Genomic DNA, 24059 nt, shown 5'->3' with positions numbered 1-24059 from the left:
TATATATAGTGTGTGTGTGTGTGTGTGTGTGTGTGTGTTTTTTTTTAAACAAGATTTGCTCAGAAAACTTGGGGAGGCAAATAAAACCCGCCAGTTGGGGCACGCCCGCGAAAATTCTTGCTTTGCACTTTACTATGGGAAAAAGTACACACATATAAGTAACATAGAGCTTATTGTTATCGGTATGGTGTCGGTATAATTATAATGAGAACCTCCTGTCCTGTCCACGTAAAGAACAGAGACGCTGCTGTCAGCGTGAACGAGACTTTTTGCTGCGTTTTACAATGCCCTCTCCACGCGTGTCTGCTGGGTTCCTAATTGCATGTTAGGAGTAGATGAATGGGCAGAGCATGTTGTTGACGGTGTTTTTTTATTATTATGCACACACTGCAGAAATCAGGGGGCTTAAAACAGCAGCCAGGTATGGGGGGATGGGGGCCCCTATCGCCAAAAGTCTCCATCATCAATTCTCCATAGGCAGTTACACAGGGGTGGACTTGGATAACAATTCGGGTCTGGCATTTTATCCACACCTGTTGTGCTGTTTATTTGTTTCGGCATTTTCTCTGCTGTCACTGTGCATCTTCTCATTCTCTGTCTGCCTGTCTGCTTAAGCCTTAAACATTATAAAAGCCAAGCAGTCTTAAGGTGTCAGCATGCTTCAGTTCTGCTGGCGGCTAGCCAAAGTCGGCTAAGTGAACCAAACGAATGTGTTCGTATACTCCCCTTAAAAGACATTCGCTTGAAAAACGAGAAAAAAGCTGCAATAGTACTGTTTGTCCAATTTGAGACGCTGTAGCCAGTATACACTTCCTCTAAATAATCATACTTAATCTAAGACAACTCAATAAATCTGTCATTAATTTAGATGTTTTTGCAGAGGAGATCTTAGTTGCGCTATTTTACATCTAACTAAGATGTTTGGGCACTGTTTCAAAATAAAGAAATGTCTCTCATTGGAGAACAACAAAGACTTTACTGAATAATCTATATTGTTGACCAATCACCGACGAATGGGCGTAGACTTCAGCTACCGACTTCGGCTTGCCTCAAGAACATTTTTAATGTGCCCGAACAACCAAAAACAACCTTACCGAAGTCCAAAACGAACAACAATGTCACAAAATGTCGTCATAATATATGCACAAAATAATATATGCACAAACTCTTCCCAACTGTTTCGGCTGGGAAGCATGCAGACGCCTTTGGGCTACAGTGCCTTCAGAAAGTATTCAAGCCCCTTAACTTTTTCCACATTTCTTTGTGCTATAGCCTGAATTTAAAAGGGTTTAAATTTAGCTTTTTTTGTCACTGGCCTACACACAGAACCCCATAAGGTCAAAGTGGAATAATGTTTTTTGATATGCTGGTAAATTAATTAAAAATGAAAAGCTGAAATGTCTGGAGTCAATAAGTATTCAACCCCTTTGTTATGGCAAGCCTAAATAAGTTCAGGAGTAAAAATGTGCTTCACAAGTAATATAATAAGTTGCATCACTCTGTGTGCAATAATAGTGTTCAACATGATTTTTGAATGACTACCTCATCTCTGTACCACACACATACAATTATCTGTAAGGTCTCTCAGTGAATTTCAAGCACAGATTCAACCACAAAGACCAGGGAGGTTTTCTAATGCCTCACAAAGAAGGGCACCTATTGGTAGATGGGTAAAAAATAAAATAAAAAAACAGACATTTATTATATCCCTTTGAGCATGGTGAAGTTATTAATTACACTTTGGATGCTGTATCAATACACCCAGTCACTACAAAGATACAGGCGTCCTTCCTAACTCAGTTGCAGGAGAGGATGAAACCGCTCAGGGATTTTACAATGAAGCCAATGGTGACATTAAAACAGTTACATACTTTAATGTCTGTGATAGGAGAAAACTGAGGATGGATCAACAATATTGTAGTTACTCCACAATACTAACCTAATTGACAAAGTGAAAATAAGGAAGCCTGTACAGAATACAAATATTCCAAAACACTTGACAAAACAGTGTTTTGCAATAAGGCACTAAAGTAATACTGTAAAAAATGTGGCAAAGCAATTCACTTTTTGTTCCGAATACAAAGTGTTATGTTTGGGGCAAATCCAATACAACACATTACTGAGTACCACTCTCCATATTTTTAAGCATAGTGGTGGCTGCATCATGTTAGGGTATTCTTGTAATCGTTAAGGACTGGGGAGTTTTTCAGGATAAAAAATAAATGGAATGGAGCTAAGCACAGGTAAAATCCTAGAGGAAAAACTGGTTCAGTCTGCTTTCCACCAGACACTGGGAAATTATTTTACCTTTCAGCAGGACAATAACCTTAAACACAAGGCCAAATCTACGCTGAAGTTGCTTACCAAGAAGACAGTGAGTGGTCTTGAGTGGCCGAGTTACAGTTTTGACTTAACCCAACACAATGCCACAGATGTCTCAAGTTTTGAGGGAGCGTACAACTGGCATGCTGACTGCAGGAACGTCCACCAGAGCTTTTGCCAGAGAATTGAATGTTAATTTCTCTACCATAAAGCGCCTCCAACGTTGTTTTAGAGAATTTGGCAGTACGTCCAACCGGCCTCACAACCGCAGACCATCTGTAACCACACCAGCCCAGGAGCTCCACATCTGGCTTCTTCACCCTGTTGAATCGTCTGAGACCACCACCCAGAAAGCTGATGAAACTGGGTTCGCACAACCAAAGAAGGAAGCTCATCTGCGTGCTCGTCGTCCTCACCCGGATCTTGACCTCTCTGCAGTTCGGCGTCGTAACTGACTTCAGTGTACAAATGCTCACCTTCAATGGCCACTGGCATGCTAGAGAAGTCTGTTCTTCATGGATGAATCCCGGTTTCAACTGTACTGGGCAGATGGCAGACAGTGTGTAAGGCGTCGTGTATGGTGTCGTGTGGTCGAGTGATTTGCTAATGTCAATGTTGTGAACAGAGTGCCCCATGATGGCGGTGGGGTTATGGTATGGGCAGGCATAAGCAAAGGACAATGAACACAATTGCATTTTATAGATGGCAATTTGAATGCACAGAGATCCCATGATGAGATCCTGAGGCCCATTGTTGTGCCATTCATCCGCCGCCATCACCTTATGTTTCAGCATGATAGTGCATGGCCCCATGTCCCAAGGATCTATATAGAATTCCTGGAAGCTGAAAATGTCCCAGTTCTTCCTTGGCCTGCATACTGACCAGACATGTCACCCATTGAGCACGTTTGTGATGCTCTGGATCGACGAGTACGACAACGTGTTCCAGTTCCCGCCAATATCCAGCAACTTCGCACAGCCATTGAAGAGGAGTGGGACAACATTCCACAGGCCACAATCACCAGGTTGATCATCTCTATGCGAAAGAGATGTGTCACGCTGCATGATGCAAGTGGTGGTTACACCAGATACTGACTGGTTTTCTGATCCACACCACCACCTTTTTTAAGGTACAGTATCTGTGACCAACAGTCATGTGAAATCCATAGATTAGGGCCTAATATATATATATATTTTAATTTTTTTTATTTAACCAGGTAGGCTAGTTGAGAACAAGTTCTCATTTGCAACTGCGACCTGGCCAAGATAAAGCATAGCAGTGTGAACAGACAACAACACAGAGTTACACATGGAGTAAACAATAAACAAGTCAATAACATGGTAGAAAAAAAGAGAGTCTATATACAAAGGCATGAGGAGGTAGGCAATAAATCGAATAATTACAATTTAGCAGATTAACACTGGAGTGATAAATCATCAGATGATCATGTGCAAGTAGAGATACTGGTGTGCAAAAGAGCAGAAAAGTAAATAAATAAAAGCAGTATGGGGGGGTGAGGTAGGTAAATTGGGTGGGCTATATACCGATGGACTATGTACAGCTGCAGCGATCGGTTAGCTGCTCGGATAGCAGATGTTTAAAGTTGTTGAGGGAGATAAAAGTCTCCAACTTCACAGATTTTTGCAATTCGTTCCAGTCACAGGCAGCAGAGAACTGGAAGGAAAGGCGTCCAAATTAGGTTTTGGCTTTAGGGATGATCAGTGAGATACACCTGCTGGAGCGCGTGCTACGGGTGGGTGTAGCCATCGTGACCAGTGAACTGAGATAAGGCGGCACTTTACCTAGCATAGCCTTGTAGATGACCTGGAGCCAGTGGGTCTGACGACGAACATGTAGCGAGGGCCAGCCGACTAGGGCATACAGGTCGCAGTGGTGGGTCGTATAAGGTGCTTTAGTAACAAAACAGATGGCACTGTGATAAACTGCATCCAGTTTGCTGAGTAGAGTATTGGAAGCTATTTTGTAGATGACATCGCCGAAGTCGAGGATCGGTAGGATAGTCAGTTTTAATAGGGTAAGTTTGGCGGCGTGAGTGAAGGAGGCTTTGTTGCGAAATAGAAAGCCGACTCTAGATTTGATTTTGGATTGGAGATGTTTGATATGAGTCTGGAAGGAGAGTTTGCAGTCTAGCCAGACACCTAGGTACTTATAGATGTCCACATATTCTAGGTCGGAACCGTCCAGGGTGGTGATGCTAGTCGGGCGTGCGGGTGCAGGCAGCGAACGGTTGAAAAGCATGCATTTGGTTTTACTAGCGTTTAAGAGCAGTTGGAGGTCACGGAAGGAGTGTTGTATGGCATTGAAGCTTGTTTGGAGGTTAGATAGCACAGTGTCCAAGGAAGGGCCAGAAGTATACAGAATGGTGTCGTCTGCGTAGAGGTGGATCAGGGAATCGCCCGCAGCAAGAGCAACATCATTGATATATACAGAGAAAAGAGTCAGCGCGAGAATTGAACCCTGTGGTACCCCCATAGAGACTGCCAGAGGACCGGACAACATGCCCTCCGATTTGACACACTGAACTCTGTCTGCAAAGTAGTTGGTGAACCAGGCAAGGCAGTCATTAGAAAAACCGAGGCTACTGAGTCTGGCGATAAGAATATGGTGATTGACAGAGTCGAAAGCCTTGGCCAGGTCGATGAAGACGGCTGCACAGTACTGTCTTTTATCGATGCCGGTTATGATATCGTTTAGTACCTTGAGCGTGGCTGAGGTGCACCCGTGACCGGCTCGGAAACCGGATTGCACAGCGGAGAAGGTACGGTGGGATTCGAGATGGTCAGTGATCTGTTTGTTGGCTTGGCTTTCGAAGACCTTAGATAGGCAGGGCAGGATGGATATAGGTCTGTAACAGTTTGGGTCCAGGGTGTCTCCCCCTTTGAAGGGGGGGATGACCGCGGCAGCTTTCCAATCCTTGGGGATCTCAGATGATACGAAGGAGAGGTTGAACAGGCTGGTAATAGGGGGTGCGACAATGGCGGCGGACAGTTTCAGAAATAGGGGGTCCAGATTGTCAAGCCCAGCTGATTTGTATGGGTCCAGGTTTTCCAGCTCTTTCAGAACATCTGCTATCTGGATTTGGGTAAAGGAGAAGCTGGGGAGGTTTGGGTGAGTAGCAGCGGGGGGGGGCGGGGCTGTTGGCCAAGGTTGGAGTCGTCAGGAGGAAGGCATGGCCAGCCATTGAGAAATGCTTGTTGAAGTTTTCGATTATCACGGATTTATCGGTGGTGACCGTGTTACCTAGCCTCAGTGCAGTGGGCAGCTGGGAGGAGGTGCTCTTGTTCTCCATGGACTTTACAGTATCCCAGAACTTTTTGGAGTTAGAGCTACAGGATGCAAATTTCTGCTTGAAAAAGCTGGCCTTTGCTTTCCTGACTGACTGCGTGTATTGGTTCCTGACTTCCCTGAACAGTTGCATATCGCGGGGGCTCTTCGATGCTATTGCAGTTCGCCACAGGATGTTTTTGTGCTGGTCGAGGGCAGTCAGGTCTGGAGTGAACCAAGGGCTATATCTGTTCTTAGTTCTGCATTTTTTGAACGGAGCATGCTTGTCTAATATGGTGAGGAAGTAACTTTTAAAGAATGACCAGGCATCCTCAACTGACGGGATGAGGTCAATATCCTTCCAGGGTACCCGGGCCAGGTCGATTAGAAAGGCCTGCTCGCAGAAGTGTTTTAGGGAGCGTTTGACAGTGATGAGGGGTGGTCGTTTGACCGCGGACCCGTAGCGGATACAGGCAATGAGGCAGTGATCGCTGAGATCTTGATTGAAGACAGCAGAGGTGTATTTGGAGGGCAAGTTGGTCAGGATAATGTCTATTAGGGTGCCCATGTTTACGGATTTAGGGTTGTACCTGGTGGGTTCCTTGATGATTTGTGTGAGATTGAGGGCATCTAGCTTAGATTGTAGGACTGCCGGGGTGTTAAGCATATCCCAGTTTAGGTCACCTAACAGAACAAACTCTGAAGCTAGATGGGGAGCGATCAATTCACAGATGGTGTCCAGGGCACAGCTGGGAGCTGAGGGGGGTCGGTAGCAGGCGGCAACAGTGAGAGACTTATTTCTGGAGAGATTAATTTTTAAAATTAGAAGTTCGAACTGTTTGGGCATAGACCTGGAAAGTATGACAGAACTTTGCAGGCTATCTCTGCAGTAGATTGCAACTCCTCCCCCTTTGGCAGTTCTATCTTGACGGAAAGTGTTATAGTTGGGTATGGAAATCTCAGAATTTTTGGTGGCCTTCCTAAGCCAGGATTCAGACACGGCAAGGACATCAGGGTTGGCAGAGTGTGCTAAAGCGGTGAGTAAGACAAACTTAGGGAGGAGGCTTCTGATGTTGACATGCATGAGGCCAAGGCTTTTTCGATCACAGAAGTCAACAAATGAGGGTGCCTGGGGACATGCAGGGCCTGGGTTTACCTCCACATCACCCGAGGAACAGAGGAGTAGTAGGATGAGGGATGAGGATGAGGGATGAGTGAAATAATGATTTTATTTCATTGACAGATTTCCTTATGTGAACTGTAACTCAGTAACATCTTTGAAATTGTTGCATGTTGCGTTTATATTTTTGTTCAGTGTAAGATAACTCAAGAAATCTGTCATTAATTTAGACATTTTTGCAGAGGAGATCTTAGTTGCGCAAAACTAGCAAAAACCTTACAAAATGACATCATAATATATGCACAAACTGTTCTGGACTATTTCAGATGAGAAGCATGTGGATGCCTTAAGTGTTAACAGGGCTCCAGACTAACATTTTCCCCTAGTGTCCCTGGTGCCACTAACTTTTACAGTTGATGGCACCAGCCCATGAGTAATCCTCTTATAAAGTCATTCATTGTGCCTTATTAAGAAGTATAATAAATAGACTACTGAGGTATTCAATAAATAAGTTGTTTTATCTAGCACGTTCCAAGCAAGAATGCAAGATATTTTGATGTACAACTTAATCCAGTGATTGGAGATGGGAAGAGAGTAGACACTGAGTGGCTTTGACAGCGGCACAAAAGGTGGGTGCTCAACGCACTGGGGAAGTGATGCGTAAAGTGCTGTGGAGAGAATCACGGGAGAGACGAAAGGTCTGGATGACTAGTCTACAGGGACAAAGAAAGTCAGTGCACAAGCATGTGGAGAATACCCATCACATACCTATTTTGTTGCACATGGAAACTTTTAAGAGGGACTTGATAGTTTAATGCGTTTTCTCTGTTTCTCTCAAAATTGGAGTCATCACCAGTTGGATGCTTATGTCTTTTGTTTTCCACTCATCCTTTCAAGGCTTGCTTTTGTTTGCAGCTTTATGTCTGTCTGTTTCTCATTGAGAACACTTCTCAACCAACACACACACACACACACACACACACACACACACACACACACACACACACACACACACACACACACACACACACACACACACACACAAACAAATATCTACCCTGGTGTTTAAATATTTGGGAACAGATTTCCTAAATTCAACCTAATTTTAGCTGAATTACGTTTTTGGCCCGCGGGCCGTCTGTTACCGACCCCTGCCCTATAGGATGTGCCTGTTGCTGCTGCATTCTACTGTCTGTCTGTATTGTTCTCCTGAATCTGAACCAATGACTGTAAAGGTCTCAGTATATCTCTGCATGCTCTCAATACTGACTGCCAATGAGAAGTTTTTGGCAAAGAGACATTTATTGGGTGGTTGAGCAGCCTAGATGTTCAGTGTTGATAATGACTGTACCATGAAGAAAAGTTTTTTTAAGTATGAGAATCCACGATCAGCTCCTTCGTTTTGAAGAGGTTATTTTCCTGGCACCACTCCGCCAGGGCCCTCACCTCCTCCCTGTAGGCTGTCTCGTCATTGTTGGTAATCAGGCCTACTACTGTTGTGTCATCTGCAAACTTGATGATTGAGTTGGAGGCGTGCGTGTCCACAGTCATGGGTGAACAGGGAGTACAGAAGGGGGCTGAGCATGCACCCTTGTGGGGCCCCTGTGTTGAGGATCAGCGAAGTGGTGTTGTTTCCTACCTTCACCACCTGGGGGCGGCCCGTCAGGAAGTCCTGGACCCAATTGCACAGGGTGGGGTTCAGACCCAGGGCCCGAGCTTAATAATGAGCTTGGAGGGTACTATGGTGTTGAAGGCTGAGCTATAGTCAATGCACAGCATTCTTACATAGGTATTCCTCTTGTCCAGATGGGATAGGGCAGTGTGCAGTGCAATAGCGATTGCATTGTCTGTGGATCTATTGGGGCAGTAAGCAAATTGAAGTTGGTCTAGAGTGTCAGGTAAGGTAGAGGTGATATGATCCTTAACTAGCCTCTCAAAGCACTTCATGATGACAGACATGAGTGCTACGGGGCGATAGTCATTTAGTTCCAGATAGGTGGTCTGCGCATGCTCTGAGGACGAGGCTAGGGATGCCGTCTGGGCTGGCAGCCTTGTGAGGGTTAACACGCTTAAATGTCTTACTCACGTCGGCCACAGAGAATGACAGCCCACAGTCCTTGGGAGCGGGCCGCGTCGGTGGCACTGTGTTATCCTCAAAGCGGGCGAAGAAGGTGTTTAACTTATCCGTGAGAAAGACGTCGGTGTCCACGTCGTGGCTGGTTTCCCCTTTGTAATCCGCAATTGTCTGTACTGTGTCTGTGCTGTTGAATTCTGACTCCACTTTGTCTCTGTACTGACGTTTTGCCTGTTGATTGCCTAACTGAGGGAATAACTACACTATTTGTATTCAACCATATTTTCAGTCACCCTGCCATAGTTAAATGCGATGGTTCGCACTTTCAGTTTTGCACGAATGCTGCCATCTATACATGGTTTCTGGTTTGGGTAGGTTTTAATAGTCACCATGGGAGCAACATCCTCTATACACTTCCTGATGAACTCAGTCACCGTGTCCGTGTGTACGTTAATTTTGTTATCAGAGGCTACATATCCCAGTCTGCATGATCAAAACAATCTTGATGCATGGATTCCGATTTGTCAGACCAGTGTTGAGTAGACCTTAGCACGGGTACTTCCTGTTAACACATTGACTGTAGTACTCGCTCTGGAAAAACACTCGACCACTGCTACTCCCCCTTCCGGGATAACTACAAGGCCCTCCCCCGCCCTCCCTTCGGCAAATCAGATCACAAATTTCTGCCTATATGAAGGGAGAGGCTAAATTAATTTGTGATCTGATTTGCTGAAGGGAGGGCGGGGGAGGGCCTTGTAGTTATCCCGGAAGGGGGAGTAGCAGTGGTCAAGTGTTTTTCCAGAGCGAGTACTACAGTCAATGTGTTGTTAGAACTCGGTAGCATTTTCCTCAAATTTGCTTTGTTAAAACCCCCAGCTACAATAAATGCGGCCTCAGGATATGTGGTTTTCAATTTGCATAAAGTCCAGTGTAGTTCCTTGAGGGCTGTCATGGTATCGGCTTGAGAGGGAATATACACGGCTGTGACTATGACCGAAGATATTTCTCTTGGAAGGTAATACGGTTGGCATTTGATTGTAAGGTATTCTACGTCGGGTGAACAAAAGGACTTGAGTTTCTGTACGTTATCACATTCACACCATGAATAGTTAATCATGAAACATATACCACCACCTTTCTTCTTCCTGGAGAGTTCTTTATTCCTGTCTGCGCGATGTACTGAGAACCCAGCTGGCTGTATGGACGGGGACAGTATATCTGGAGAGAGCCATGATTCTGTGAAACAGAGTATGTTACAGTCTCTGATGTCTTTCTGGAAGGAGATCCTCACCCTGAGCTCATCTACTTCATTGTCCATAGACTGAACATTAGCGAGTAATATACTCGGAAGAGGTGGATGGTGTGCACGCCTCCTGAGTCGGACTAGAAGTCCACTCTGAATACCTCTTCTCCGCCGTCGGCGTCTTGGAGCAGCCAATGAGATAAGTTCAATTGCACTGGGGGGTACGAACAAAGGATCCAATTCGGGAATGTCGTATATTCCTGGTCGTAATGCTGGTGGGTACCGCCGCTCTGATATCCGAAAGTTATTTCCGGCAGTATGTAATAACACAAAAAAACGTTCTGGGCTAATAATGTAAGAAATAGCACACAAAAAAACTAAATACTGCAAAGTTGCTTAGGAGCTAGAAGCAGAGCTGTCATGTCTGTCGGCGCCATCTACAATACATATACAGTATATGTATTGTATAAACAAAAACAGTGGTTATACAACCTAAATAAAGCGAGGCAGTGAAAGCAACAGAATGGTAGAATTATGATTTGTGAAATAAAAGCTGATTGTGTGATTAAATGTGTGCTGGCCACAGACCCAGTGCTAGTGGCTAATTACTGGGCGGCAAGGACCCAAGGCTGTGTGTTTGTGTTGGGGCTGATGGGTAGAGCTTGTACCCTGCTCACCTTCAGTTCTCCCTGCCCTTCGTCTGCGACACGGAGACTGTCGCTGTTCATGTGTGTATGTAGGGGCACATGAGAGTTTCAACTGGGTCATGGCTGGAGGAAGGGCAGTCTGTGTGTATGATAGAGACACAGAACAGATGGGATAACACACTCTCCACAGAAAGCTTCAGTAGTCTGAAAAGCAAATGGACGTGTCTGTCTGACAGAGAGGACTGAGAGAGAGGTGAGAAAGACTCACACTGTGCTGTGAAAGAATGCAGGGAATGGTTATTAGGAAAGAGGTAGACAGGGGGCGGAGGCAGGGTGGTTGGCAGGCTTGTGTTGAGAATTACACAGGGGCACTGAGCAGGTTAGTAAAGTGAACTCACATTCCATCCATGCTCAAACAGCGTACCCTCCCTCCTCTGCCCCCAGGACAACATTGAGCTGGCTGCAGGCCAACAACTGGACCCGGGCCTGGACCCAGGCCAGTGATTGGTTGATGGAATGTAACTCAGTCCTGTGATTGGTCACCAGGTCATGACTACGTGTTGTGACTGGAGGGAAAGGCTGAGCTCATCTTTGAGGCAGCGTTCAGGAGTAACTCAGTAGTCTGGAGCTAGGTCTGTGGGCTGTTTATTGTAAGTGCTTTACCAGGTGGTGAACTGGAGGGAGAGATGGTTTGTCGATGTGTTTCGACATAGATCATGTCAGGACTATGAAAAGACAACGGTTCCCAGAATTAACTGTATTGATGTGAAATAGCCTAATAACAGAGAATTCCTTGTGGTTTCTATACTCGTATCCCCATGTTAGAGTATCATATGACATAACCCACTGCACAATGCACACTCCAAGAAATCTGAACCACAAAGAAAAAATCTGAACCACACATCATGTTTTAATGCTACATGCAGATGAAAGAGAGTACCATCTAAACCATGTGTGCCCTTAGGCCTTAGGTATTATAGTGTTGTCAGCACAGATGTCACGCCCCCCTCAGAGAGAGAGACACAGGTGCATGTGAGCTCTCACATTTTTCTACATTTTTACAAAAGGATAGATTTGGAGTTAGATAAACTTGGATTTTTCGGGCAGGTACATATGCAGGATGCTACCCTCCACAGCATGGCCTTCATTCCAGATCAAAACTCCAAACCTACAACCTAATTTTGAACCAAAATTAACCAGAGAGATTACTGCTTCAAGATTTCCCTTTTCCAAGTAATATGGAGGGTGCTCTAGCAAACAAACAGCAGAGACCTGAGGACACCATCCAACCTGGAACTGAGTGAGTAGTGTTTGGTCTGATGCTATTTTGAAAGCAAAGAAGAAAAAGAAAAATGAAAAAAATGGAAAAAAAGTACATTACAATGATATATTTTACTTTATAGAGACTGAATGCTGAGTTAATGCTCAATTAGCACTTAGGTGTGAAGTAAAGGGTGTCGAGGCCTTTGGGCCCAACAAGTGGCAGGAGTCTTTGAAGCATCCTCCCTTGAAGCCCCCTCCTGCTGTTGAAAGACCATTCACTGGTATTTTTTACAAGAAATCTGCCTCCAGAAATAAAAGCATCTCCCAAGTGGGTGTGCACCTACTCCTGTTGCCTGCTGCACTGCTGCTTGGATTCCACCTGGCAATCTGTTCACCGTCTGCCCTGGCCTGTCTCCCCCTGTCTTGTGCAGGTACCCCCACCACACTCACCCCTTTCTCCCGAGCTTTCGCTTGCCTCCAGCACACACGCACTGTGGGGCGAGTTGCTCTGAACAAACGATGGCTAGCCCAAAGTCGTTATATATTTTATTTTTTTATTGTGCATTTTTCTATTTTGCTTTTTGCCTCATAACTCCTGCATACTTTGTTGACTCCAAACTTTCTTTACCCAACCGTGGGACAGACTATGTTTGTTCCCACACTCGGGACTCTGGCTCTCTATTGGTTACACAGACTTTTGGTCTCCCATCCTATTCTAACCACCTCTCGCTTTGTATTCATGTTACCTGATGAAATCGCTGTACAATATGATCTTGTTGCAATCTGCTGCACATTCAGATGTTATAACTCAGCACTGCAGAGCTCTCCCTGTCCTATGCCGTGCCTTGATTGTATTACTGTTGATGATATCTGAAAATGTGCATGTACACCCTGGCCCATCTACTGTTGCTAGCCCCAATTCTGACTTGTGCTCTGATATCTGCTTCATTGATTTCTGCTCTCGTAAAAGCCTGGGTTTTCTGCACGTTAACACTAGAAACGTATTACCTAAAATGGATCAATTGAAAGTGTGGGTTCACAGTTCCAATCCAGATGTGTTGGTCATTACTGAGACATGGTTAAGGAAGAGTGTTTTGAATACTGATGTTAACCTTTCTGGTTATAACCTTGTTTGGCAAGACAGATCTTCCAAAATTGGGGAAGTGGCAATATTTACCAAGGAACACCTTCAGTGCTCGATTGTCTCCACCAAGTCTGTCCCCAAACAATTTGATTTGCTGGTTTTAAACATTAAACTTTCAAATAGCTCTTTGTTGACTGTTGCTGGGTGCTATCGTCATCCATCAGCACAGGCCTGTACCCTAACTGCCCTAAGCTCTCTCCTGGCCCCTTATAACAAGTCTGAATTTGTCCTGCTAGGTGACCTAATCTGGGACATGCTTAAACCACCTGACCAAGTCCTAAAGCAATGGGACTCCTTAAATCTTTCTCAGATTATTACCAATCCCACAATGTATGACTCCAAACACCCAGAAAAGGCTACTCTCCTTAATGTTATCCTCACAAATAATCCTGATAGGTATCAGTCTGGTGTTTTCTGTATTGACCTTAGTGATCACTGTTTTACAGCCTGGGTTCGTAATGGCTGCTCAGTGAAACAACCTGTGCTGATTTGTCATAGATGCTTGCTATGTCACGTTCCTGACCTGTTTTCTGTTAGTTTTTGTATGTGTTAGTTGGTCAGGACGTGAGTGTGGGTGGGCATTCTATGTTATGTGTTTCTATGTTGGTTAATGGGTGACCTGATATGGTTCTCAATTAGAGGCAGGTGGTTTTCATCTCCTCTGATTGAGAATCATATTAAGGTAGGTGGTGTCACATTGTTTGTCGTGGGTGGTTGTCTTCCGTGTCTGTGTTTGTTTGCACCATACGGGACTGTTTCGTTCGTTCATCGTTTTATGTAGTCATTTTTCCTGTTCGTGCGTTCTTCGTGTTATATGTAAGTTCGTATGTTCAGGTTTGTCTACATTCGTTTTGTTGTTTTGTAAGTATTCAAGTGAAGTTCGTGTTTTTCGTCTACACTTAAATAAATTCATTATGTCTAAATACAACGCTGCAGTTTGGTTCAATACCTGCTCCTCCTCTTCGGATGAAGAGGAGGAGGAACGCCGTTACATGCTAATAAACTTGAATGAGCAAGCCTTCCTTCATGAACTGGCCTCTGTAAAATGGGATAGAATCAGCTTGATCCCTTCTGTCGAAGAAGCTTGGACCTTCTTTTTTGATATTTTCAGTGGTATTGTTAACAAACACGACCCCATGAAGAAAATGAGAATTAAAAACAGGTTCAGCCCCTGGTTCGACCGTGATCTTGCAGAGTTACTTTACCTCAAAAATTGCATTTGGCGAAAGGCTCGGCACACGCATACTAAGGCTGACTGGCTATTGTTCAGGCAAATGAGAAATAAGTTCACTTAATCTATTCGGAAGACCAAAGTTAGTTACTTTAAGGAGCAGTTCTCTCTCTGTGGGTCTAACCCCAATCTGGTTTCCGCTCAGGTTATGGATGTGTCACTGCAACCTTAAAGGTCCTCAATGATGTCACCATTGCCCTTGATTCTAAGCAATGTTGTGCTGCTATTTTTATTGACTTGGCCCGAAGCTTTTGATACGGTAGACCATTCTTGTGGTCCGGCTAAGGAGTATTGGTGTCTCTGAGGGGTCTTTGGCCTGATTTGCTAACTACCTCTCTCAAAGAGTGCAGTGTATAAAGTCAGAAAATCTGCTGTCTCAGCCACTGCCTGTCACCAAGGGAGTACACCAAGGCCCGATCCTAGGCCCCACGCTCTTCTCAATAAACATCAACAACATAGCTCAGGCAGTAGGAAGCTTTCTCATCCATTTATATGCAGATGATACAGTCTTATACTCAGCTGGTCCCTCTCCAGATTTTGTGTTAAATGCTCTACAACAAAGCTTTCTTCGTATCCAACAAAGCTTTCTCTACCCTTAACCTTGTTCTGAACACCTCCAAAACAAAGGCCATGTGGTTTGGTAAGAAGAATGCCACTCTTCCCACACCTCACTTGAGAGTATGGCTAGACGGTGCACTATCCTTCTCTCAGCACATCAAAGCTACAGGCTAAAGTTAAATCTAGACTTGGTTTCCTCTATCGTAATCGCTCCTCTTTCACCCCAGCTGCCAAACTAACCCTTATTCAGATGACCATCCTACCATCCTACCAGGTAAGGATGCTCTCGAGTGGCTAGATGTTCTTTACCATTCGGCCATCATATTTGCCACCAATGCTCCTTATAGGACACTCTATACTCCTCTTTAAACTGATCATCTCTGAATACCCGTCGCAAGACCCACTGGTTGATGCTTATTAATAAAACCCTTTGGCCTCACTCCCCCCATCTGAGATATCTACTGCAGCCCTCATCCTCCATATACAACACCCATTCTGCCAGTCACATTCTGTTAAAGGTCCCCAAAGCACACACATCCCCGGGTCGCTCCTCTTTTCAGTTCGCTGCAGCTAGTGACTGGAACGAGCTGCAACAAACATTCAAACTGGAAAGTTTTACCCTTGCTTCCAAAGAGCTCCCTTTCTACCGGATTACAACATTGAAAGCTAAGTAGCAGTCCAACAACCAACTATTTCCTCTGATCTACACTATATTCCATCTCCTAGAATTCCATTGTGCTGTGTAGACTCTTGCTGGGAGTATAGAACCTTGATCCACCTCCGAGTGCAACTGTGTCACCTCAGGCCTGATAGCAGTGTGGGGTATCTCATGGTTCTAATTCTTCTGTCAGGCCTGATAGCAGTGTGGGTTCTGGAGGGGTATCTCATGGTTCTAATTCTTCTGTCAGGCCTGATAGCAGTGTGGGTTCTGGAGGGGTATCTCATGGTTCTAATTCTTCTGTCAGGCCTGATAGCAGTGTGGGTTCTGGAGGGGTATCTCATGGTTCTAATTCTTCTGTCAGGCCTGATAGCAGTGTGGGTTCTGGAGGGGTATCTCATGGTTCTAATTCTTCTGTCAGGCCTGGGGATGGGGCCTTGGTTTATGTCTTTTTGACCATGTCAGGAGATCCTTTGACATTTTTGGGAGTGTTTTTTTTTCACAGAAAGGAAAGGGGGAAGAAGACAGGATAAGATTTTGAAGCAGACAATTTGGGCTTTTGTGAATGTAAATTATGATATCAGATTTTTTCTCTCTTGGTTTCTCTGTATCATCTTCTCCCCATCTCTCTCTTGCTCTCTCTCTCTCTTTTTCCCTCTCACGCTCTCTCTCTCTTTGATTTGATTTCCCTCTCTCACTCTGTGCATTAGATCATATCACTGGCACATGGCTGGTATGTGAGTGTGTGTTTAATTATCCTCAGTGCTTTGGCCCAGTGTCAGTCCGTTGGGGTCTGCATGTGGTGGTGTGTGTGTGTCTGTTTCTACTCAGCTGGCCAGTACCCTGCCTCTCCTTCTGATTCCCATTACCAATCCCATACCAAATTTCCCATCGCCTTGGGCTAGACTTATGCTTAGGGAGTAACTCAGTGTCACAGGAACTCCATGATTCACACAACATAATCCATACCACCTTCTAACTCACTCAACATAATATGAACACACACACTCCTGATATGATTTACACACACCATTCTTACCCGAGGAGTGTTAATACCAGTTGTTCCCTCATAAAACCTGAGAGGATATGGGACTGTTCCCAGACCTATGTCTGACATCAGAGAAAACAGCTCCATGTCCCCTGCCAGGAGTTGTGGCTGTACTCAGAACATCCCGGGCCATGTGTTAGTGTCAGTGGATCCCCAAAGGAGAGCTGAAACAGAGCAGAGTGCTCAGTTAGAAGGGCCTGTTAGCATGGAAGTGATTGTCTCTTACCTAATAGTTCTGGAGGCAGCCCAGCAACAATGGATCTGGCCAATGCTGAAATAAACTGCTATCCAGACAAAGTATTCGATTTCTCTTCAGAAAGACACGAAAATACCAGAGAGAGAGAGAGAGAGAGGTGTTTTGAGGGACGTAATGATGACAGGACAGTTATGTATTCAACAGTGGCCAGAGGAGCTCATACAATTTTAGCCCAGTCAGTCTGCCTGTCTGTGTGTCATCATCCTGTCTTAAACACTGAGACACACTTTACTACCGCTGTTCATGCTCTCTCACTCTCTATCCATCCCTCCTCTATCTCTCCCGTCTCTCTCCCCCTACCTCTTCGCTCTCTCACTCTCTATCCATCCCTCTTCTATCTCTCCCGTCTCTCTCCCCCTACCTCTTCGCTCTCTCACTCTCTATCCATCCCTCTTCTATCTCTCCCGTCTCTCTCCCCCTACCTCTTCGCTCTCTCACTCTCTATCCATCCCTCTTCTATCTCTCCCGTCTCTCTCCCCCTACCTCTTCGCTCTCTCACTCTCTATCCATCCCTCTTCTATCTCTCCCGTCTCTCTCCCCCTACCTCTTCGCTCTCTCACTCTCTATCCATCCCTCTTCTATCTCTCCCGTCTCTCTCCCCCTACCTCTTCGCTCTCTCTCTCTCTCTTTTTCTCTCAGTCGATCTGTCTTTCTTATTTTCCCTTATAAACAAAGTGATTGTGATTGTATAATTTACTATCAGTTTGAAATGATCTAGACATGACTGAGTAGGTTAATCATCTAGATGTCCAGTGAGTCAGAGGTTAGGGTTTTCAGAGAGCATATTAAGATGGATGAGAGCGTTTATGCTTGAGAGTGATAGTGACAATATATACTGAGTGTACAAGACATTAAGGAACACCTGCTCTTTCCATGACATAGACTGACCAGATGAATACAGGTGAAAGCTATGGTCCCTTATTGATGTCACTTATTAAATCCACTTCAATCAGTGCATATGAAGGGGAGGAAACAGGTTAAAGAAGGACTTTTAAGCCTTGAGAGAATTGAGACATGGATTCAGAGGGTGAATGGACAAGACAAAAGAGTGCCTTTGAACGGGGTATGGTAGTAGGTGCCAGGTGCACCGGTTTGTGTCAATAACTGCAATGCTGCTGGGTTTTTCACACTCAACAGTTCCCATTGTGTATCAAGAATGGTCCACCACCCAAAGAACATCCAGCCAACTTGACACAACTGTGGGAGGCATTGGAGTCAACATGGGTCAGCATCCCTGTGGAACGCATTTGAATCTTTGCATAGTCCATGCCCTGATGAATTGAGGCTGTTCTGAGGGCAAAAGGGGAGGGTGCAACTCAATATTAGGAAGGTGTTCCTAATTTTTTGTACACTCAGTGTGTATTTCAAAGCTGTCTGTTTATTTCATGTGGGTGACTAAGTGTGAGAAATTGCATGTTAGGGAGCAAGGCATTCAATGTGTGTAGAAATCGACAGTGTGAATTTATGGATGAAAGTGTGTAAAAAGTATGCGTGGGTAGCCCAGAGGGCAAGAACACAGAGATTCTTCTGACAGATTATATTTGCAAGTTACCTTGTTTGGCCTGACTGAGAGTGTGTATGGATAAGTCATGTGTGTGAGGATGAGGTGCTGTATAGGCTCTAAGGGGGAGGAGCATGGGCCATTCTGCCGTGTGTTGACTGTGAATGTTCTGAGGAATTTGGCCAGTAACTCTCACCCCCCCCCATCCCTGCCAGGCCAGCATTTATTGCCTCAGCCACGTCAGCCTGGGGAGGGGATGGGGGCTACTGCAGACTTAATACTCACACACACACACACACACACACACACACACACACACACACACACACACACACACACACACACACACACACACACACACACACACACACACAATTTAGACAGAGTGATGCATATCTGTTAACACTAGTTACAGTATGAGGGCATGTACAATCCAGATACATTAGAAGGATTTTAGGCCTCGTTACTTTCACTGAAGGGTTTGTTGAGTGTTTTTGGACCAGGTGTGACCCTTCTGACCCCTCCCATTGATCACTGTCACTGTCAGCTAATCACACCTTCCTCACTGATGATGGCATAGCCAGTCCAGGTGGGACCCGTAGATAAAGGAGAGAGGGATGGAGAGAGAGAAAGAGAGGGGAAGGATGTGTAGGTGAAACCTAGGAGCATGTGTTGTCCAGATGCATATCATAAAGAAAGAAAGCAGAGATGCAGTGCTCCGGGCCTGAAGATAATGAGCTGGAGAGTTACTGGAAACTTCCAAGAGGGCAGTGTGAATGAATAAAGTGAGAGATGAGTGAAAAGAAGGAGGGGGGACCAGTGTTCAGTCCAAACCCTCAAAGCCTGAATTGTTAACCCTTTACACTCGTACTTGTATACGGGTTGAAAATGGCAGATTTGGGCACTGAGAAGCTGTACAGTAAAATGCTATAAATGGCTCTGCGCTTCACAGCTCTGTATGGGTTTTGACTGACGGCCGTTTTGAACTTGATCACTCCTTGCGACAAGAAGTTGCCCCCATCCCTCCAACTAATTGGGCAACTTTTGCAAATGTTTTGTTGTCTGAGTGAGGAAAATGCTCTAAGTTAAGAGGACTTCACATTTCCATATCATACAACTCATGTCATATACAACGTCAACGTTTATGATCAATATGTGTGATGACATGGCGTCATACCCTGGGTTGTTCTGAACAGAATGAGCCTATGTTTATCTATTGTGAAGAACATTTGCCGTGGAACACGCACCTGAATGAACTAATGAATCCTTTCTATGCGCACCAAAATTACGATCTGCTTCTTTGAATTTCCCTGTGAGAGCCTAACACTGTAACATCATATTTAAAACGTAGCTAGTCATGTTGGCAATAGAACAAGCTTTGAAATTATGCCCACCTGACCCAGACTGAGATTTAAAATGGCCGTTTTTGGATTGCATAAACAACAACCATAATTGTGTGATGGCGGGGATAGTGTTGTGTTCAAAACAACTACAAGTGTGCTTCCTCTAGTTCCTCAAAAGCACAGCTAGGAGAGCTCATAAAAGCACCTTATAGTTGAAGACTCTTCTTTGAGTCATAAAAGTGCAGTGAAATTACTTAGGAACTGTGCACACTATGGAGAGGTTTGTGACCACTTGGAGACACCCGTTAGTCCTCTCACTCAAACCCTTGTCATTTTTCCCCCTTACTTTTCACCTACCTCACATTTTCCAGGAATATTCTATCATGTTACTGAATGTATCCAGAGTATTTTCAGATTTTGTTATCAACAAATACGGTGAAAAGTACAGTAAATGTAAAATGCACATATAAATCAACAGTGTAATGTTTGTATTCAGTCTTGTGTCAGGTGAACTCTCCTCAACTTTGGTCTAATAATTTTCCTATAATCTCCAAACTGTTCTCTTGTAATTTCTACCATGCTTCTGCATATGCTTTTCATATTTCTTCTGTCAGAAACATGTATATTTATCCCTATCCATATAGGCCAATTCCCACTAGTGTAAAGGGTTAAACACCTACAAAACTTAGCAGGAGTTGCCATTTCAACACTCTCTCTCACATGTACAGTACACACACATTCACAGAAGGGCTAAGACACGGGCACTATGTGCACTTATGAATACACTTTAAGATATACACAGTATCCCACAAGCACATTCATTTTTTCCTTTCACACATCATTGCCATTGACTTCCAGGCTTGGCTGCAGTGCATGTGAGTGTGGTTAGGGGGATGTGGGGATGACCAGGCAGCCTGGGAGACAGGGGACACACAGGGACTCAAGCTGCTGCTCTGTACACTCCCTGGCTGGGGAGAGGAAATTGAGAGGCCTGGAAAGGATAGATCCTCCCGGAAACAGGACATGCATGTGTGGAATAGGAGATGGAATGATAGAGAGAGGAGATGGAATGATGGAGATTCACCTCAAAAAAACTGTAGGAAGAGACACAAAAGTGAAAGATAGACATCTCAGGCTGTGTATCCTCTGCCTGTACAGCCCCCCCCCCCCCCCCCTGAGCTGTGTGTTAAGGCTCAGAGGGGCTTAGTGGAGAATGAAGATCAGTCAGAAACCTTCAACTGCTACATGGTTGAATAGACTCCTCCTAGAATTGTGTTAACATTTTAGTGGGGAATGTGGAAACCAAACCTTAGTGTGGTCATCTGTTTGTTTGTGGTCATCTGTTTGTTTGTGGTCATCTGTTTGTTTGTGTTTATGTTTTAATGAGCGTTGTGAGGAATTTACTAAATAGGTTTACTTTTTTCCTAAGGTATGAGATACAATCCTTCTGACATATTTGTCACTGTGACCTCACAGACTCGTATAAGGAATACGACAAGGGAACAAAGTAATGAAATTCAAACACATGCTCCAGAATGCTCACTCGCAAAACACACACACACACACACACCTGCACATACACTCATCCTCATATACAGAACATATCGAAGCTCCTCTGTTTTGGACCTTTTCACAGATCCACGCCTATTCAAATCCTAGAGCTGTCTTTCATTTGGAAAGGTCATGTACCAACATATGTATTTCCTGCAGCAATTTTGTGGTTAAAAACCATGTAATAGACAGTGCACATGCACATCCACTCATTACCTCCAAGGCAGGTGTTTTTCAACCACACGTAAACCACTGCTGACGTTACAATAAAGCATGTACAGTGCATTCGGAAAGTATTCAGACCTATTGACTTTTCCGACATTTGTTACGTTACATCCTTATTCTAAAATGTATTAAATCGTTTTTTTCCCTCGTCAATCTACACACAATGCCCCATAATGACAAAGCAAAAACACACACCATCCTGTCTCAGAGCTCTACAGACAATTCCTTCGACCTCATGGCTTGGTTTTTGCTCTGACATGCACTGTCAACTGTGGGACCTTATATAGACAGGTGTGTGTCTTTCCAAATCATGTCCAATATTTTGAATTTACCACAGGTGGACTCCAATCAAGTTGTAGAAACATCTCAAGGATGATCAATGGAAACAGGATGCACCTGAGCTCAATTTTGAGTCTCATAGCGAAGGGTCTGAATGCCTTCAGAAAGTATTCATACACCTTGACTTTTTCCACATTTTGTTGTGTTGTACAGCCTGGATTCTTTTGTCCCAGGCCTTCACACAATAATGTCAAAGTGGAATTATTATTTTTATTACATTTTTACAAATTAATAAAAAATGAAAAGCTGAAATGTCTTGAGTCAATAAGTTTTCAACCCCTTTGTTATGGCAAGCCTAAATAAGTACAGGAGTAAAAATGTGCTTAACAAGTCACATAATCAAGTTTATTTTAATTTTATATAGCCCTTCGTACATCAGCTAATAATAAGTTGCATGGACTCACTCTGTGTGCAATAATAGTGTTTAACATGATTTTTGAATGACTACCTCATCTCTGTACCACACACATACAATTATCTGTAAGGTCCTTCAGTTGAGCAGTGAATTTCAAACACAGATTCAACCACAAAGACCAGGGTGGCCTCGCAAAGAAGGGCACCTATTGGTAGATCGGTAAAAATAAAAAGCAAACATTGAATATCTCTTTGAGCATGGTGAAGTTATTTTATTACACTTTGGATGATATATCAATACACCCAGTCACTACAAAGATACAGGCGTCCTTCCTAACTCAGTTGCCGGAGAGGAAGGAAAACGCTCAGGTATTTCAACATGAGGCCAATGGAGACATTAAAACAGTTACAGAGATTAATGGCTATGATAGGAGAAAACTGAGGATGGATCAACAACATGTAGTTACTCCACAATACTAACAATACTAACCTAATAGACAGAGTGAAAAGAAGGAAGCCTGTACAGAATAAAAATATTCCAAAACATGCATCCTGTTTGCAATAAGGCACTAAAGTAAAACTGCAACAAATGTAGAAAAGCAATTCACTATATTTCCTGAACCCAAAGCATTATGTTTGGGGCACATTTCAACACAACACATCACTGAATACCACTTTTCATATTTTCAATTGTGGTGGCTGCATCATGTTATGGGTATGTTTCTCATCGGCAAGGACTAGGGAGTTTATAGGATAAAAATACATGGATTAGAGCTAAGCACAGGCAAAATCCTAGAGGAAAACATGTTTCACTCTGCTTTCCAACAGATACTGGGAGACAAATTCACATTTCAGCAGGACAATAACCTAAAACACTAGGCCAACTATACACTGGAGTTGCTTACCAAGATGAATGTTCCTGAGTGGGCTAGTTACAGTTTTGACTTAAATCGACTTGAAAATCTATGACAAGACTTGAAAATGACTGTCAACCAACTTGACAAATCTTGAATAATTGTTTTAAGTATAATGTGCAAATATTGTACAATCCAGGTGTGCAAAGCTCTTAGAGACTTACCCAGAAAGACTCACAGCTGTAATCACTGCCAAAGGAGATTCTAACATGTATTGAGTACTTAACTAATCAAGATATATTAGTGTTTTATTTTTAATAATTTTTGTACAAATATTTTCTAGTGATTTTAATCCCACTTTGTAACACAATAAAATGTGGAAATGAATACTTTCTGAAGGCACTGTATACCTCCTTACACAGGCTCAAACATGAGCGAACACACACACTGGGACACACATTGTGAAAGGGCTGTTATTAACCCCATGATTGCCCCTGTGGTCCTTCAGGCCTACGTTCTCTCCAGCTGGACTGGCGCTGTCTGTCTGGAAATCTGTTAGTGTCTAGCTGTTAATATGAAGTCACAACTGTCTGCTGAGATCTCTCTCTCTCTCTGTCTGGAGCTCTCTCTCTCTCTCTCTCTCTCTCTCTCTCTCTCTCTCTCTCTCTCTCTCTCTCTCTCTCTCTCTTTGGAGCTGTGTGTGTGTGTGTCACAGATGTCAATATTGTTAATTCTGAACTGGGTGTGTGTAATGAATTCTGTTTATAGTGTTATCTCACGGTGGACAGTGTTAGCAGCGGTTTTGTAAAATGTGTGTTTATACACTGCTATCTCTGGTCTGTCTGCACTCCAACATAGTAGGGTATGAGTTTGTCTGGAGAGGTTATGGCCGGGAATATTACAGCAAGCAGTGGAAAACTCCAGTGTGTGTGTGTGTGTGTGTGTGAGTGTGTGTGCCAGCAGTGGCACTGCGACCTCTACAGATACACTGGCCTTGCTCTCTCTCTCTTGACCTTTCCTCCATTAAGCACATCCTGTATTAG

At 44.1% G+C, this 24059-nt stretch overlaps 1 protein-coding gene across 1 annotated transcript in view; it reads left to right on the top strand.

The window, feature by feature from the left end:
* colgalt2b (collagen beta(1-O)galactosyltransferase 2b) overlaps positions 1 to 24059 on the top strand; it is a 43831-nt gene that overhangs the window by 626 nt on the left and 19146 nt on the right. The gene's annotated exons all lie outside the window — the stretch shown is intronic.

The sequence above is a fragment of the Salvelinus alpinus genome, chromosome 16 (assembly GCF_045679555.1).
Source record: "Salvelinus alpinus chromosome 16, SLU_Salpinus.1, whole genome shotgun sequence".
NCBI lineage: Eukaryota > Metazoa > Chordata > Actinopteri > Salmoniformes > Salmonidae > Salvelinus > Salvelinus alpinus.
The sequence above is the reverse complement of the archived record's forward strand: the minus strand, read 5'-3'. Positions and strand labels throughout refer to the sequence as shown.